This window comes from Lynx rufus, unplaced genomic scaffold (genome assembly GCF_022079265.1).
Source record: "Lynx rufus isolate CCGP_SWC_20201006 ecotype Redwood Valley unplaced genomic scaffold, mLynRuf1.p SCAF_6, whole genome shotgun sequence".
Classification (NCBI taxonomy): Eukaryota; Metazoa; Chordata; class Mammalia; order Carnivora; family Felidae; genus Lynx; species Lynx rufus.
In genome coordinates, this window is record NW_025814878.1 from 105,754,418 (window position 1) to 105,769,012 (window position 14,595).

The 14,595-nt window shown below is 42.5% G+C and overlaps 1 protein-coding gene across 4 annotated transcripts in view; it reads left to right on the forward strand.

Annotated features, from left to right (window-relative positions):
• Positions 1–14,595, forward strand: part of TRERF1 (transcriptional regulating factor 1) — a 209,376-nt gene that overhangs the window by 82,511 nt on the left and 112,270 nt on the right. For all 4 annotated transcript variants that reach the window (XM_047103296.1, XM_047103295.1, XM_047103298.1 and 1 more), the window contains one exon: positions 2,945–3,027. The gene's annotated coding sequence lies outside the window, so the exon portion shown is untranslated. The remainder of the gene's footprint in view (positions 1–2,944; positions 3,028–14,595) is intronic.

The window sequence follows — 14,595 nt, forward strand, 5'->3', positions numbered from 1 at the left end:
ATACAGAAAGGAAGACGGAGACATGGAAGATTTCAAACCCCGGCTCTGCCCCTTGCTGCCCATGTGACCTCCTCAAGCAGGTTACTGAATTTCTTGAATCTCAGTTTCATCGACTATGCATGGAAGCTAAAACCACTTCACAGGACTGTCGTGTGAGGGTTTAACTTGTGTCGCACCCAGCACGCAGCTGTGGGTGCCCGGGCAGAGTAGGAATCCTCTTGTGGTGTACGAGACTCGATGTGTGACGAAGAGGGAGGAATCGGGAGTGCAGGGTGAGGGCTCGGAGGGCTCTCCAGGGTCTGACTGTGGGAGCCTGGGACAGTCATGCAGCATTGGCAGAGGTGGACGGAGCTGTTTGGGCCTCCGGATTCGGTTTGGGGAAGACTCAACCCAGGCTGCCGAGGGCCTCTCCAGAACCCCACAGCCCTGAGGATTGGGTCTCTCTGAAACCAAGGCTTCTAGTTTCCGTTGGGCCCTCCGTGTTGCTGGCCAGCAGTAGGCTCTCTCTCTCTGACCGCTGTCACCGCTGGGTGAGGCCGGTGAAGCACTGAGGGCACAAAATTTAAGGAGGCTTCCGGTTTTAGGGCCACCCCTACACCTACACGACTCCTCTCGGTGAGGTGTTTCACACCACATCCCCTGTCAAGCTCCTGTCTGCCCATATTCATTCAGGAGACAGCCTGGCTTCATTTATTCATTGACAGGTTCTAGCAGCTCAGCTTTGAGCCCTCAGGTTCCTGTCTTCGCTCCCTTGTGGGTACTGACATTGGGGCTCATCCAACCTGATTTCCTTCCCCTCAGAGATGGACGCATCCCCCCTCCCGGCCAGAGAGAACCTTCTTCCTGTACGTGAATCCCCCGCATCTCCTGTCACTCCTGGGACCTCACCCCCTTAAGGAACCCGGTTCAAGCCGAACCTCAAACCTTCACCGTCTCTAGTTCTCATTCCCTTTTGTCCTCCCCTCACAGACAGATGTCTGGAAAGAATCTGCCCTCAGGTTTTGCTTCTTAATTGACACAGCCCACTCAGGCTGGTTTCTGCCTATGGGAGGTGTGCCTGGCACAGGGGAGGGACCTGGTTGGATTTGCTGCAGAGGACTCCTGCCTCCCACAGGAATTGCCCTCTGTCAGCTCACCTGTGGCCTCCATATTACCACACCCAGTGGACGCTCCACTCCTTATCTTTCTGGACTCTTTGCTACTTTTGACATTGGACAACTTCCCCCTTTCTGCACCTCTCTTGGCTTTTTTCATTCCATAAATAAATCTCTCAACAATTATTTCTTGAGTACCTACTAGGTACCAGTATCCGGGACAAACCATAATACCATGCCCCTGCTTTCAAGGAGTTTACAGACTGGTGTGAGGGAGGAAGGTAAAAATACAAACAAATGTCAGGTGCTGATAAATGCTACGAAGAAAAACACAACCGGGGAGGGGCATAGGATGGGCGCTGGGGTTAGAGGGGAGAGTCTCACTGAGAAAGTGACATTGTCACAGGAGCCTGAAGAAAGTAAAGGACGCCTGGGAGAAGAATGTTCCAGGCAGAGGGAAGAGCAAGTATAAAGGCTTTGAGGGAGGGGCCTGCTTGGGGATGTTTGAGGAGGCCATCCTGGCTGGAGGAGATTGAAGAAAGGCAGGGTAGGAGAAGAAAACGTCAAGGAAGAGGCCAGGCCAGGTCATGTGGGCCTTAAAGGTCATTTCAAGGACTTTGCCTTCTATTTTGAGAGAAATGAAACACTATAGGAGTGTTTTGAGCAGAAGAGTGATTTGTTGTTGTTGTTGTTGATTCATTTTGAGAAAGAGCATGGGCATGGGTATGGGGGAGGGACAGAGAGAGAGAGGGGGAGAGAATCCCAGGCAGAGGCTGCACTGTCAGCACAGAACCCAGCACGGGAGTCCATCTCGTGAACCGTGAGGTCATGACCTGAGCTGAAATCAAGAGTCGGCGCTTAGGTTAAGTGCCACCCAGGCGCCCCAAGAACAGTGATTTTTAAATGATCACTGAGGCTGCCGTGGGACCATGGTGTATTGGTTTGCTAAGGCTGCCATGACAAAGTACCACAAACTGGGTGGCTAAAGTCACAGAAGTATATTTTGTCACAGTTCTGGAGGCCAGAAGTCTGAGATCAGGGTGTTAGCAGGGCCTCGTTCCCTCTGAAGATACTAGGGAAGGATCTGTTCCAGTCCCCTTTCTCACCTTCTGGTAGTTTCTGGGCTTGTGACAGCAGAACAGCAACCCTCTCACACATCGGCGTTCTCCCTGTGTGAGGGCCTGTGTCCTAATTTCCCCTTTCTGTAAGGATACCAGTCAGACTGGATGAGAGACCCACCCTACTCCAGGATGACCACCTCTTCACAGCTAATTGCATCTGCAGTGACCCCATTTCTACATAAGGCCCTCATCTGAGGTACTGGGGTTAGGACTTCAACCTAGGAATTTGGGGGACACGCAATCCAACCCATGGCACAATTCAACCCACAGAATAGATGGATTATGGAAAGGCAAGGGCGGAAGTAGGGAGACCAGTTAGGAAGTTATCGCAATAGCCCAACAAGAGAAGCCGCTGGCTTGGACCAACGTGGTAGCCATGGAGGTGGTGAGAAAGTGGCGAGTCTGGAGATATTTTGAAGAATCACGTTGCCATCATTTGCTGGTGGATTGGATGCGGAGTGTGAAGGAAAGAGAGGAGTCGCCGTGACTCCTGGGTTGCAGGCCTCAGTAACTACAAGGGAGTTGGGTGTCTTTCTTTCCTAAATTCTCCTCTCCCTTGGGGACCCTCCTCAGCAGCTTTTGCAGGGTCCTCCTCCAGGGCAGGCCTATCAACTGTTGGATTCTTCAGGGCTCCATCCTGGGCTGCCTCTCTGGTCTCTCCTGATCGATAGGATCTTTCTCATGTTGAGGGCAAATATCCTGAATGTGCTTTTTGGGTCCTTCCCACAGGCCCCGGCTCTGGAGGATGCTGAAGGAGGAAGACATGGGAGCAGGACGACCCTGAAAGATTAAGCCTCCCAATCCTGCAACAGGTATAGCTGCTTTGAAGTGCTTTGTGATGAAGGAGTCCTAAAAGTGTTTCTTTGATATCTGCGGTGTGGAAAATGCCTTGCGAAGGGGAGGGGGGCTGCTGTGGGCCTGGACAACCCTAGATTTCTGGAAAAGGTCTCTCTGGGAAATGGTGGCGATTATGGATTCACGTGCTGGAATTCAGCATCCCTTGGAATGGGGCTGAGGGCACCGTGCCTTGTCTCTCTTGACTTTTGCAGTTGTTGTGAATAGCGGAGGAGCCAAAGGACCCTCATGGATGGTAGCTCTATCTGCGTTCAGGGGGAATTAGACATCTCTGGAGAGCTGCAGTACGGAAGGCTGCGCCGAGAACCCCCACAGGGCCTGTCAGAGGCAGATTTCTGGCCCTCCGTTCTCTTCCAAGCTCAGTTTGTCCCTCTAGAAAATGGGCGCATAGCTGTGATTCTTCTGCCAGGCCCCACGCAGATGGTGTCTGAAGGGTCAATAAATTTGTGTATAAACAGATTTTTTTTTTTGTATGTTTAAACCCCGGCATAGCAAGAGATGGCTATTTTCCACAAATTCTCAGTGACGGCGGGGAAGGAGGGTGGCGGGTGTCTAATTTGATATGTGCAGGTTGTTTTTCTTGGCACGCGCCACACTTTTCATGTCTCTTATGTGGGACTCAAAGCTGATTGCTTGTGTTTCTCTTTTGTTGTGCTTGATTTTGATTTAATTTTTAAGCCATTGTGTCTTGGGGTTCCAGTAAGAAACAGATGGCTCACTCATGGAGTAATCTAAGAGCTTTTCCTGAAGGGGCTGTTTATAGTGGCGTAGGCAGGGTTAAGAGAACCGAGCACAGGATGTGGAAGCATCCCAGGGCTAGGGACGTCAGGGAGCTGTTACCATACCTAGTCCTGAAAGAAAGAGGGAAGGACTGGTTATTAGAACTGGAAAGAGAAGCTACATTGTAAGGTTATCTCTGGTAGAAGGGTGCAGTCAACCTTCAGCAACTCTGCTGGGGAAGAGCCAGGGGAATAAATCTCCTCACTGAACTCACTCGTCAGTTCTCCCGTCTCCTGATGATGCCTCCCGTTAGGCACACTCAGCCAGAAGCTAGAAGGCGGGGAGCCATACCGATGCTGTCCAAAGAGATCAGATCCTCTGGGGAAGCAGAGCTGAGTGGAGAAGGGTGAATGTAGAGGTGCGAAAGGGAAATATCTGACCAAGCAAGAGATACAGGTTGCTTAGGTTGTATTGCAGAGGATATCTCCATCCAAAGAGGGGTTTTGTTTGGTGGAGTGAGCGAAACGTTGCATTATTAGGTCAGCCACATAGATCTGTTGGACTGTGAGGGCTGGAAGGAGCAACAGAAATCCTCTAATCAAACTTCACCCTTTTTTAGTTGAAAAGACCCAGGAAAGTCAAGTGACTTGCCCAAGGCCACTCATGAATTCATGAAAGTGTTTCTGGGAAGCCTGTGACATTTTTAGGAGAAAACCAACACAAAACCACTTGAAACAGTTGTGAAACAGTGTAAAGTAAAATCCAGGTACTTGCAGGAGAAAGGTGTGAATTAGTGTTTGTTTTTTTCTCACGTGTCAGTTGGGATTCTTTGGGGTTGTGACTGTCATAAAACCTAACTCAAAAGTGCTCCCACAGCACAGGGAATTAACTAATCAGCTCATGTACTTGCAAAGTTAGGGATGGGGTGGGCTGTATTGTGGATGTGAACTAGCAGCTCAGCATGATGTCAACCATTATTTCTTTCCATCTCTCTGTCACTCATCCGTGATGTCAGTTCATCCTCAGGCTGGCTTTCCTCAGGGAGGCAGAATGGCTGCAGGAGTTCCTGGGCTCATAGTTGCATCCCTCTGGTCAGGAGGAAAGAAGCATTCCTTCTGGTAAAGAAAGTCCTTAGAAGACTGAGAAAGTGTCTTTCCCAGAATTCCATCCCCAGGAAACCAACCCTGGCATTTCATTGGCCCAAATTGAGCCATGTGCTTATTCCACAGCCAATCCCAGTGCCCTCTGTTGATTGGCAGGGATGGGAGGTTTTTCTGGTTGGTCTATCCCTCTACTGGAGGAGTGTGTCAGCTTTCCCTAAAGCACCAGGACTGGTAGGAAGAGGACGAGACAGAGCCGGGGGGGCAGGGAGGAGATGGGTACCAGGAAAGTGGCAGCTGACATCCACTATACTGTATCATGCATAGAAATCTATAGAAATTCCACTGATCTAGACCCATTGTTGGAAGTAACAGTGAGACGAAACCTGTTTTTAACTAGTGAAAGTCTGCATTTTAAAATATCTTACCATAGCATAGTTTTAGACAGAATCTTCCCAAACAGTTCCCAGACAGGCTTGCAATTAGCATCTGCTTCTCACTATGTCTTAAAACATAGGACCTTCTAGTAGATTGATCGTGCCTTCTACTATTCTGTTTAATTTCTCATATGCTTATTCAACCTTTTTATAGCCAGAGTAAACGCTGAACTCAAATTCTGGGTTAGTGGAGATTAAATTACATTAATGAAGTTCCTCATTTAAACCTTATCTATAAAATGGGAGTAGAATAGCACCTACTTTATAGGTCCGTTGTAAGGATTAACTGAGATAATCCAAGTAAAATGCCCAGTGTCCCAGTGGCTGGCCCAATAAATGTTATCTTTATTTGCTTCATATATCTCCAAATATTGTCACATTTATGTGTTTATGTGTGCATTTAGTCTAGGAAATTAACTCTCTTCACTACAAATTTATTGTTTGCCACTGATTAGTTCAGTTAGAGATGAGGTAAATAAAGGTGCTAAAAAATTTAGTGTTTATGGATTTCTTTCCACTGGAATGGTTTTTATTTTAGAATTCATTTCGGGGAAAATCTAAAAAAAAAGAAAATTTTAGTAGCGTACGGTTAAGTTAAACGTAGGTATGATCCCTGGAAGTGAGGGGATTTTTATTTTGCAGTAACTTATTAATATATTCTTAGTTGAAAAGTTTTATAAGTAGTTGAAGGCCTGGAGCACCTGGGTGGCTCAGTTGGTTGAGTGTCTGACTCTTGATTTCGGCTCAGGTCTTGATCTCATGGTTCTTGAGACTGGGCCCCATATCGGGCTCTGTGCTAACAGCACGGAACGTGCTTGGGATTCACTCTCTCCCACTCTCTCTGCCTCTCCGCTGCTCTCACTCTCTCTGTCTCTCAAAATAAATAAATAAACATCTAAAAAACATAGTTGAAGGCCTGTCATGATCTGTCCCAACTGATTTTCTTGCCTTTGTTCTCAGTTTGGAGGCTCCAGAAGGGGCAAGTGACCCTCTTCAGCTTTGGCTTCCTAAACCAACCACACCATTTGGGGTTTTCTGAGTGGATGGATTTTAGGATCACCTGAATCAAGTGAGATGCTGTAGAAGCAAGAATCTGGTCTTGGGCATTTATTTCAGTTGAAGTCTAGCTGACAAAATGCTGTGAGTTATTTTCTAAAGATTTTAGTGCCATAAAGCTGACCTCTCAGAATCTCAGCAGAGCCACCTGTCTTGGTTCGGGGTTCCCAGATTAGCGGTGGGAGAGCACACCTGTGCTCTCTCGAGTACCCTCAAGCTTTATCACCTATGTTTCAAAACCAGGAAGGGATAACCTGATAATGCGGGGTGAATAGGGTACAGTGAGGGGTCTGCAGATAGAAGAAAAATTTCCAGAACAACCAGGAACTTATAGACCTGAGAAAAATTCATACTCTCGCCCTTGCATATTGACTAAAATCAGTCTTAAATTTTCTGTAGGTCGTTTGCTGACCCTGGAGCTGGTCACCATTGTGATAACTAGATGGGAACCAGTAATAATTAGATGATTGACCCTAAATTACTTGGTCCAGACAAGTCGTTCTCATATGTAGATGACTTGGATGAAGAACTATCAAAAAAATTGGAAGGGATTGGCCTAGAGTTACCAACTTCTTCTCTTGCTTTGCCTTCCTTAGTGGAGGGATGTTTTAAAAAACCTAACACCTGTTAGCATAGAATTTCATAAAAGAGTTTCATTTAAGAAAAGGAGTATTTTTTCCTGACATTGCCTGTAAAAACTACCTCACGCAGTTGGATCCTTCATTGCAATCTGTGGGTAACAAGCATTGGGGAGATGGAGAGTTATTTACTTCATGTGCAAGTATAGGGGGGCAAATCCTACTTTTTAAAGACTCTTAGAGCCTAGGAATTCTCTTAAGCCATCTCTTTATTTGACTTAAAGGAGCCGGAGAAATTCACTTGAACGCAAGGCTTGATGAGTCCAATTCATTTTTATAAAGAAGGAACTGTTTACTCTCGTCATTAGCTTAGAATTGTTAGTTTGATTTTCTGCCGGTAGAAAGAAAGTCTTGCAAGACCTACATAGTTCAGATTAAAAGGTATGTCAACAGTTTTTCTTTTTCCACAGTTTCACCCTAAAAATGATAAATCTGTTCAGTTGGACTTGGCCGTCAGTTGTGTGGTATGTGCCTCTATGTGTGGGAAAGCACACACACACACACACAGAGAGAGAGAGAGAGAGAGAGAGAGAGAGAGAATTTAAAGCTCCAGAAAGGAAAGGGTGCTTGTGAGAAATCAGTCACTGCTGTTAGGGCTTGTAGTAACTGTTGCATCTTGAAGCTGCCAAAACAGTATGAGTTAAGATGTCTTTTGGAGTCCTTAAAAAAAAACCCAACATATACCCAGCCACCCCTGGCATCCCAAACAGTCATAAAACATTCCTCATTCTGCTTCACTTCACATGCCTGCTTGGCTTTGCCACAAGCATGTTTTGCCTTCCAGCCAGGGATTAAGCTTCTGTGTGAGGCCATGACTGGCGTGAAAGCAATTTCTCTGTCATTGTGGAGGGGGGAGAAAAAAACCGCTTGCACGCTTGTGCGAAATCCTGAGTGGAATTATGGAATCCTAGCTCCGGAGAGGGTTTGGAGGTCCGTGCCTTCCTGCCGGGCTATTCTAACACTCATCACCTTGACTGACAAAAGGTGACCTAATCCCGACGCTTAATTGACCTCTAACACTTCATGGACCCCTGTGAACAAGGACACGAACTGAGAATGTGTCTTTCTCAAGAAAAAGCAGACCATTGGCCAACGTACCACATATGCAGTTACTGCCCCGTTCACGTCCTTGTTCTTGGGCACGGTGTCACCGTTTGAGTCCTGGTTGTATTCTCACAGATGCTCATACAGCACAGTCCTCGCCTGTTCTAGGAGACCCTCCATCTTCATTCAGATTCCTTACTACTTGTTTCTCCTCAGGTGTATCTCTCCCCACAGCAGGCTATTCAGTGTGCCTAGTTATGGCTCCGTGTTCTTTCGGACAGACATTACCACAGCCCCCTTGCTTTGGTCAACTTGGGCTGCCATAACAAAATACCACAGACTGGGTGGCTTAAAATAGAAATTTATTTCTCACAGTTCTGAAGGGGAAGTCTAAAGATCAAGGTGTTGGCAAGGCAGGTTTCATTCTGAGAGCTCTTAGGATAGTTTGTAGGCGGCCGCCATCTTGATGTGTGCTCATTTGACATCTTCTTTGTGTCCTTGCAAAAAAAGGAAGCTCTGGTGTCTCTTCTTCTTATAAGGACACTAATCGCATCATGGGGCTCCAGCCTTGTGAGTCTTCTTAATCTAGTTGGTTCCCAAAGGCCCCATCTCCTAATACTATCAGATTGGGGTCTAGGGTTTCAACATATGAATTTGGGGTGGGGGCTGGGGGGTGGGACACAGACTTTCAGTCGCTAACAATTCTGAATCTTTATTTGTGGTTCCCGTGAAGTGTTTGGAGGGTCGTTGATCCAGGAGCCCTGCAGTCAGTAGAGAGAGCCTTAGAATTACAAACTTTTGTTGCTCTGTAAGAAGTACAGTGTCCTACTGGTGGCTTGCTGGACTACAAAATCGGAAGACCTTTACCACACACTTCAAGGTGACCTGTGGCAGACTGATGATCTCCTTTTCTTTTCAGATCTTAGGTTTCCTAGGTCCAGATGTCAGTGTTAAAAGGTGTGGATGCCAAACTTGCTCAGCCTCAATGAATTGTGGATGGTTCCGCATTCAATATTCCCTGACCACCATCTATAGCCTCCCTTATGGGCCTCTAAAAGGGAGGCTCTTAGAACAAAAACCTGGGAACATGGCTTATTTCTTAGCGCTTTATCCTCTTGGGCATTCACTCCCTTTCATGGGGGAAAGGAAGGCAGTAAATTATAATGCAACTAACTGTTCCTTATTCCTTTAGAGATCAATATCTTACAGTGTCATTTTAAATGTATAAAAATATAAATATGGTAATGTCCCCATGGGCGCGCGCACACACACACACACACACACACACACACATGCACACTCACACACACACACATATCTGGGCCAGGTGGAAGATTTTAAAATACAAAAAGGCCTTTGAAAATTATTTTAAACTTTCAAGGAACAGATAATTTCTGTGTTATATAAACTGTTCCAGGATTTAGAAAAAAGATGGAATACTTCCAGATTCTTTTTTCAAGCAAACATGACCCTGATAACAAATCTGGCAAGCCCCCAAAGGGAGGCTCTCTACCAGTCTCTCGTAGGAATGTAAAAATTTTAGATGAAATTCTAGTGAGTAGATTCCGACAATAGAGTATATGAATGTTCCACTATACCCAAGAAGGTTATGGAATGCAAGAATGGCTTCATATATATTTTTTTTTCATTTGCTTCACATAAATTATTTAAGTAAAAATATGCAATGATCTCATTAATTCCAGAAGTACATTCAGTCAGTTCAACTTCTAATTTTTACAAACCACTTAGAAACGAGTATATAAAATGACCATTCCTTCGTATAATAAGGAAGATTGAGTTCATACAGCCGACTGTCATTACACTTATTGGGGCCACAATAAAAGCATTATTGGATATGGCTGAGATCAAAACAAAAAGCCAGTGCAGAAAGTTATGAAAGTGGTAACATTAACTTTAGAGAATAAATATTGTAAAGAAAAGGATAAAATTATCATTACAGATTGCTTAGTTGTAGATCAAGGAGGCTTAAAGAGATTAAGTTAAAACCCTACTTCTAGGTGGTGAGATTACAATTAAGGATTTAGATATTTCTGAAATTAGTTCATGAGTCTGATGCCATTCCTCTCAAAGTCCCATCAGGATTTTTAAAATTTCACAAGATGGTTATCAGTCTATATGGAAAAATATGTAGATGAGAACCTCATGGGGAATCTTGGAAATGGCTCGAGGAGAAGGGAGTTAGATCTATTGGATATTACAATATATAGCAATACTAGATATTAAAGTGTACCTTTGTAATTAAAACACCATGGTATTGACATAAAAAGAGGAAGTAGGTGAGTGAACTAGGATAGTTCAAAAGCAGACCCTCACATAAATAATTCGATAAATCATAAAGAAGTCATCACAGATCGGGGGGGAAGGAAGAATTATTCAATAAATAATTGTGATGCATAGTTAGCAATTTGGAAAAAATCATTTTAACTTCACCACAATGAATTACATATTGATTAAACAATTAAGTGCAAAATGTAGAGGCATAGGGAAATCTATAGAATTGAATATTGCTTAGAAACAAAAGAAAAACACTCAAAAATGAAAAGATCAGTCCATCAAACTACAGAAAAAAATCAAAGATTTCTTCATGTAAAAAACCAGTGGGGTAACAATAGGGAAAGATTTGCATTCATATGACAGAATTTGTATCTTTATTTTGTGACATGCTCAAACAAATAAAAAAAACTAATAAAAAAAAAAAAACCCTAAAACCTTGGTTGGACACTTGAATAGATAACTACATATAGCACCATACACATATATGGAAAATGTTCAATTTTGTAATAAGAGATATGTAGATTGAAACAGCAGCAAAATACTATTTTAACATATTGTTTGAAGAATACATTAAAAAATTAATGTTTATTTATTTTGAGAGAGAGAGAGAGAGAGAGAGAGAGAGACAGCGTGAGCAGGGGAGGGACAGAGAGAGAGGGAGACACAGAATTCATGAACCACTCAGATCATGACCTGAGCCAAAGTCAGATGCTCCACCAACTAAGCCAGCCAGGCACCCCTCCAAAGAATGCATTTTTAATGGTAATCCCCAGTTCTGGAGGTATTGCGATATTCAGTGTATTAAAGAGCCATATTATTTATTCATACATTTTGATCCACTTCTGTGGACCATCTTCCACAGTAATACCACTTCTGTGGACCATCTTCCCACATTCCCTCCATGAGGGAAATAATACACAACATTTAATAACCTATTTAAACAAAGATGCTCCCTGAAGCATTATTTACAAAGTAGCCACATGCGCGCGCGTGCGCGCGCGTGCTCACACACACACACACACACACACACACAATGTCCAACTGTTGAATAACTGTCAAATAAGATAGTTCCTCTATCAGCGTAATACTCTAGTATAATTAACAATTATTTTGAAGATATGTAGCAATGTGACATGATATTTACAATATAATTTTATGTATAGAAATTGCCAATAAATTGTGGTGTAGTTTCACTATGGAATACAACTATATAACTATGCAATTAAGTTGAATGAACCATAGCTGTGTGCGACAACAGGGAAGGATCTCAGGAACATAGCTGTTAAGTAGAAAAGCAAGTTGCAGTTTGATCCCAATTACATAAAGTTCAGATACATACAGAACTAATGATAAAGTGTTTAGACATCCACATGCATGGGGTGCCTGGGTGGCTCAGTCGGTTAAGCATCCGACTTCAGCTCGGGTCATGATCTGGTGGTTCATGAATTGGAGCCCGGTGTCAGGCTCTGTGCAGCTCAGACCATGGAGCCTACTTCAGATTCTGTGTCTCCCTGTCTCTCTTTGCCCTTCCCCAGCTTGTGCTCTCTCTCTCTCAGAAATAATAAATGAATAAACTTAAAAAAAAAAGTTTAGATGTCCACATGCATGTGCAAACCCTATAAGAACAAGCAATCATAGACAAAAATTCAGGCTAGTCGCGGGAGGAGAGAAGAGAATGAGGGAGGAGCCCCTGGGGGCTACCTAGGGGATGGTAAAGTCTCTTTCTCAAGCTGAACTATGGACACGTGTGTATATATATATATCACACACACATATATATATATTACTGCTCTTTTTTATACCTTAACATAAGCAACAAATATTTTTAATGTCAAATACATTAAGTGTGTTAATTTCACAAAGGAGTATCAAAACCCATATTCACTGATTACAATTATGTACAAAATATGTGTCCCTAAAAAAAGATGGTAAGAAAGTATATAGGTAACAGTGACTGTGTTAGAGGAGTGACATTATTGGTGGCTTATTCTTTCTTTTTCTCTCATTTCAAATTTTTCTCTCATTTCAAATAAAACAGGCATGCCTTGTTTTATTGTGCTTTGCAGAGTTTTGTGGCAACCCTGTGTTGAGCAAGTCTATCGGTGTCATTTTTCCAACAGCATCTGCTTAGTTTGTGTCTCTGTGTCACATTTTGGTAATTCTTACAATATTTCAGACATTTTCATGACTGTTTGCTTATATTTGTGATGGCGACCTGTGATCGGTGTTCTTTGATGTTACTATTGGAGCCTGAAGATGGGACTGAATTGTGCAATCTCATGATCAAGCTTTAATAGATGAGGAGTTGCTTCCTGTGGATGAGCAAAGAAAGTGGTTTCTTGAGATGGAATCTACACCTGGTGAAGATGCTGTGAAGATTGTTGAAATGACAACGAAGGATTTAGAATATTACATAAAGTTTGTCGATAAAGCAGTGGCAGGGTGTGAGAGGACTGACTCCAGGTTTGAAAGAAGTTCTGTTGTGGGTAAAATGCTATCAAACAGTATCACATGCTACAGAGAAATTATTTGTGAAAGGAAGAGTTAGATGATGTAGCAAACATCATTGTTGTCTTATTTTGAGAAACTGCCATAGCCACACTGATCAGTCAGCAGCCATCAAGTGGAGTCAGGTCCCTCCACCAGCAGAAAGATTATGATTTCACTGAAAGCTCAGATGATGGTTTGCATTTTTTAGCAATCAAATATTTTAAATTAAGTTGTTTTTTAGACACAATGCTATTGAACATTTAATGGACTATAGTACAGTATAAGCATAAATTTTATATGCACTGAGAAACCAAAAATTGACTTGAAACGCTTTATTGCTATATTCACTTTATATCAGTGGTCTGGAACTGAACCCACAGTATCTCTGAGGTATGCCTGTCTGTGCATATGTTACATTTTTTTAAACAAAGGAAAATTGAAGAATACTTCTGCAATTATAGGATGACTTAAGCTTCCAGTGGAGGGATTGCCATTGTCCAGAGAGTAATAGACCTCACCAATGATGCAGAAGGGGAGGTGGATTTAAAATGTAAAAGGAAAATGGAAAAATATGTCCACGAATAGTCACTGAGCATCTTTCTTGTGTCAGAAAACCTTGACCTAACCTGTGTTCTGAAAACATCTTTTGTATACTGAGTTTATTGAATTGCTGCAAGGGATGAATTAAAAAGGCTGGCATTTCTTTGAGTTCCTTTAAAAACATTTTTTTAGCTTATTATTTTGTCTGGTTATAAAAATAATACAGTGATTTGAAATATTCTTACAAAAATGTAATGGAACCAGTAGCTGAGTGGACACTAGAACTAATTTGCAGTTGAAAGAAAATACAGGGGATAGAGGAACATGTTAGAAGACACCATGAGGATGCATTCAGGAAGTTCTTGGAACATATGACCCATATGCTGCTCATAAATAAAATGGCATGGAAAAGGAGGGGTAGCACTATGGAATAAATTTTAAAAGACTCAAGGGACATATCAGCCAAATTCCAGTGTAAATCTTGTTTGGATCCTGATTTAAACAACCCAACTGTGAAAAGGCATTTATGAGACCCATTAGGAAAATTGGGACACTAATTGCATATTTGATATTGAGAAATTATTGTTAATTTTTAGGTGTGATATTATTATTTATGGTTATATTTTAAAAATACATACTATAGTGTTTGTGAGCAAATGAAGTATCAAATACTTTAAAACAGTCCAGTGGAGAGTTTGAGTATATTAAATATAAAAGGTCCAGATGTTTTTGGGGTATTTATGGATCAATGATATATCCAGGGTTTATGTTAAAATAATCCAGGGACAGGGGCCCTAGTGGGATATAGATGAAACAAGGTCAGCCATGTATGATAATTGAGGCCCAGCAGTGGGTACATATATTCTTGCTACATTTGTATATATGCTTAGAATTTTTCATAATAAAACATAAATTAAGGGTAATACATGCTCACAGCTGGAAATGTATAAAATATAGAAAAATATAAAGAAGAAAATGAAAGTCACCCATAATCCCACCCCTTGGAGATAACTACTATAACATTTTTATAAGAAAGAATCCTTTTATGCTCTCCTTATGCATTTACAATATATGTTCTTATACACCCACACTTTTAAACAAGAAATTATGCTATCTATATTGTTTTGTATTCTGCTTTTTTATATTGTGGGCACTATTGTGCTTTAGTGCCTTTAGATCTTCATCATAATTTAACATTATGGCTG